This window comes from Phalangium opilio, unplaced genomic scaffold (assembly GCF_054372755.1).
Source record: "Phalangium opilio isolate 3A_F unplaced genomic scaffold, DU_Popi_V2 ptg000038l_1, whole genome shotgun sequence".
Lineage (NCBI taxonomy): Eukaryota > Metazoa > Arthropoda > Arachnida > Opiliones > Phalangiidae > Phalangium > Phalangium opilio.
Window position 1 is genome coordinate 494,308 of NW_028324161.1, and position 4,574 is coordinate 498,881.

Consider the following 4,574-nt stretch of genomic DNA (forward strand, 5'->3'; position numbering starts at 1 on the left):
CGATGAAACGCCAATGCACATTGCCGCTTCTTATATAGGCTATGTCGTGAAATTGTTACTAGAACGCGGCGCTAATTACGATTTAACGAGTAACAGAGGTGAAACGCCAATGCACCGTGCCGCTTATGAGGGCAACGCTGATGTCGTGAAATTGTTACTGGAACGCGGCGCTAATTGCGATATAAAGAGTGTCCACTGTGAAACGCCAATGCACGTTGCCGCTTATGGGGGCCACGTTGATGTCGTGAAATTGTTAATAGAACGCGGCGCTAATTACGATTTAAAGAATGACCGGGGTGAAACGCCAATGTACAATGCCGCTCTTGGGGGCCACGTTGATGTCGTGAAATTGTTAATAGAACGCGGGGCTAATCCCGATTTAAATAATGACGTAGGTGAAACGCCTATGCACCGTGTCGCTTATAGGGGCCACGTTGATGTCCTGAATTTGTTAATAGACGGCGGCGCTAATTGCGATTTAAAGAATGTCCACGGTGAAACGCCAGTGCACCGTGCCGCTGTATGGGGCCACGTTGATGTCGTGAAATTGTTAATAGAACGCGGCGCTAATTACGATTTAAAGAATGACAGGGGTGAAACCCCAATGCACAGTGCCGCTGAATGGGGCCACGTTGATGTCGTGAAATTGTTAATAGAACGCGGGGCTAATCCCGATTTAAATAATGACGTAGGTGAAACGCCTATGCACCGTGTCGCTTATAGGGGCCACGTTGATGTCCTGAATTTGTTAATAGACGGCGGCGCTAATTGCGATATAAAGAATGTCCACGGTGAAACGCCAATGCACCGTGCCGCTGTATGGGGCCGCGTTGATGTCGTGAAATTGTTAATAGAACGCGGCGCTAATTACGATTTAAAGAATGACGACGGTGAAACGCCAATGCACATTGCCGCTTATGGGGGCCACGTTGATGTCGTGAAATTGTTACTGGAACACCGCGCTAAGCACGATTTAAAGAATGAGCTCGGTGAAACGCCAATGCACCGTGCCGCTTATAGGGGCCACGCTGATGTCGTGAAATTGTTACTAGAACGCGGCGCTAATCCTCAGTTAAAAAATAAAAAAGGAGAAACGCTTTTAAAGATAGCTCGTCGACTTAAACATGAAGATGTAGTGGAACTGCTTAGTGGGTATATTGATCAGGGCCGTCGGGAGAGGTGAATATTTTCCCGGGCCCGAGACGCGTGTATTGTGTCTTAAGGAGGGCCCGCAATTTTTTAAATTTTCAAGGGGCCCAAAAACTTTTCGTCTATCTGATATTGATGATTCTAGAAGTTAATGACTTCTTATCCTGGGAAGTATTGGACACTAAGGCTTTATATAGTATCCATCCCTGCTAGTCAAAATCGCCTATGGCAATCGTAAAAGAGGGTCGAAAGTTTCCTCCCCTTTCCAAATCAGCCTGCCAGCTCAAAATGAGGGAAGCGCTGTAGGTGGCGTGGTGATCGGACCTAATAAGAAGTTGGCTAACAGAGATGGTTCCGGATATAGTTAGAGTCCAATACTTCCCAGGATAAGAAGTCATAAACTTCTGATGATTCTAAAAATGTAAGCAGTGCCGGATTAACACCCTCGGGGGCCCCTAGGCACTAGGTGTTCGTAGACCCCAACCGGCCCTAGCCAGGAGCGCCAATATGATTGTAATGAATACTTCAAAATAACTTCAGTTATTATCAAAATTTCAAAATATAAACTTCTAAAGCTGTGCGCGTATAGCGATTTTTGTATTTCAAACTGAATTCGGGTACTCATAAATTTGCTTATCGGGTATCAGGGTACCCGAATTCTGTTATCGGGTATCCGGGTAATAAAACTTAGCGGAAAAATGCTGGTCGAGTATTAAAAAAGTAGATGTTATACCTGTCGGATACAATGTTTGCAATTGCCGTCTGTCAAGTAGAGAAAACTGCGCGAGATTATAAACTGATCATCGACCATTAAGTTCCTATGTCAGAATGGGATCAAAAAGAGGACTATAGTCTGCCCCTCTTGCTGTGTATAATCCGTCTCAACCCAACTTGGTATTAAATTATACGAGACACTACCGCCGTGAAAGCCCTCCCTTTAATATACTCTTAAGCCCGGTTTTCACGTAACCAAGATTCGAAGCGATTGTCTTCGTCGAGAGATCGAGTTTCAATACTGCAATGTTCCTTCAAGATTTTAGCGAGACCTTGTTAAAAGAAAAGTTCAGGTAACATAACTGATTATACCTTAATTAAAAGAACGGCTGCTTTTTCTAAATATAAAATGAATTATATATTAAAATTTTAATGATCTCTTATTACAATATGATAATTAGTACATTTAATTAGTCATGATTAAAAACTATCAAGGATTACTACGCCACCCGCCATTGGTTTAGTGCATGGCGTCTGCTAGCCAGATTCCCTTACCCCTACGGGATTTGGTTCGTTGCCTACGGGATGAGAATTAAGGCCAGTTCTCCGTAGGGTTTTCAGACTGTATTTCTGACATTTTAGTTCGCCTTTAATATCCGCTAGGCGCGCTCTTAGCTATCCCTTCGGTGACGCGACGCTACGATTTGAATTTTTTTCCCGCCGAGCCGACGCGCTACAGGCAGACTGACTTGAAGCAACACGCCCGAAGCTGAAGAGGTGGATTTCTTTCCTATCCTCTTCTCACCCGTTTTGACTGCTTTCCCCAACATATCTGTGTTAACCAGGCCTGGATCTAGCCAGTGCGGGGCCTAGGGCAGATTGCTAACGCGAGGCCCCTAATTTTTTAGTATAGATTAAAAATTCCATATTTATTCATTAATATCGAAATCATTGACAAATTCCTCGAGGCTCGAGGACTTTATATCAGAATGTTGTCAGCTTATATTTTGGTTCCACCCACAATTGTGGCATGGCCTAATAGATCACGCATTCCCGCTTCACAAAACTGCTAGCGCATGGTCTGCATGGGTTATGACCATTCATGAACGCTTGTAATTCTCGTTCTTGGGAAAGTTTTTATGTGGCCTTTACACGCTCAATTTTTGCGCAAATTAAATGGGGAACATCTATAAATTAATCATCTTAAAAATTATTCCCAAGACTTTTCACTAATTGTGCAATTCAAAATCCATCAAGATGTTTAAAGCTCATTATTTAGAAAAAACCTTATAATTTTATTGGACAAATATGTTGATGGAATTCAACATGATATATTCAATTGTATTGAATATATTTTGATCACAATAAAATTGTTGATGCTGAGTCCGGGTACAATTTTATTGTCCAAACATTACATATAAAGCGTCAAATACACAAACTTTAATGTTATTCGAAAACGAAATATTGTTCAATTGTTTGAATAACATTTTGCGCTATAAAAATTCAGATTTTTTTACGCAAATATTGTCCAAAATTTACCGCAAATGATGTTCAATTTCCAAAAAAAATATTGTGGCATTATATTTGAACTTTGCACAAATGTTAGTCTGGATAACATTTTATTTATACTTCGTAACTTAAACAACGAGCCCTACGTTTTTTGTGCCAATTATTGAGCGTGTAGGGTCCCCAGTTTTATTGCAACATGGGCTTTCTATTATGTTCCCAGTGGTATGTTAATGTAAAGCCAACCCGACACGCTCAATAATTTGCGCAAAAAACGCGGTGCCCTTTGTTTTAGTTACAAAGTATAAATAAACTAGGGTTGTAAATTTTTTTTTCCGGAAAATGACAGAGCTATATTTTTCCGGAAAATTTTCCGTATTTTTCCGCTACCGGTTTTTCAATTAAAAGGTTAAAACTTTAAAATTTTTCAATTGCCTTTCTTTTCAAAACACTCATTATTTTGTTTTAGGTAAATTCGGAGGGGTAAAAAATTGTCCAAGGGCACAGAGTCTAGTGACCCCTATTCTCTATAGGAAAAGCTCACTCATTTGCTATCGCTTGCATCAGAAGAAAATAGGGGAAGTGGGTAGCCGTAGCCTTGAGCCATACAAGTCGTCCAGTGATTCTCACTAACAATGGTCGATTCCCCTACCACCCTTAAAATTTGAATCTGGCCAATCGGCGCGAAGCATAAAATAGTACCAGATTTCATTGCGAACGCCACCATGTAGCGAACTGTGGAACTAACTTGTGTAGTCTGCTTATATTTCTGCTGTGCTTCAGTTTGAGTTAGGGTTACGTCAGGCAACGGGTTAATGCGGATATTGGTTTAATTAAGGACGAAAATTCGGTTATTTAATAAAATGAATGTCGTTAAGAGTACGCAGTGTGATTTAACGTACAAGGAAACTACCGATAAGAAAACTCAGGCTGTGTTGAAAGGAAAAGTAAGATCTACCCAAACCAATCCCAATGTTAAAAATCAAACTACAACAACTTGGATACAACTTTATTACTTTGAACTCTTCCCTATCACAGTTTAAAACTTCGGACAAGTTAATTTTTTCCCTGGAACTTAGAAATACCATTGTATTTAAAAATAAAGACATATTTTAAAATAAGTTATGAATTTAGTACCTCTGCCATTCTGCCTGAGTGCCTCACTGCCTCTAGCAGACGCCTCTAGTCAGTTGGAAGGCGTAGGA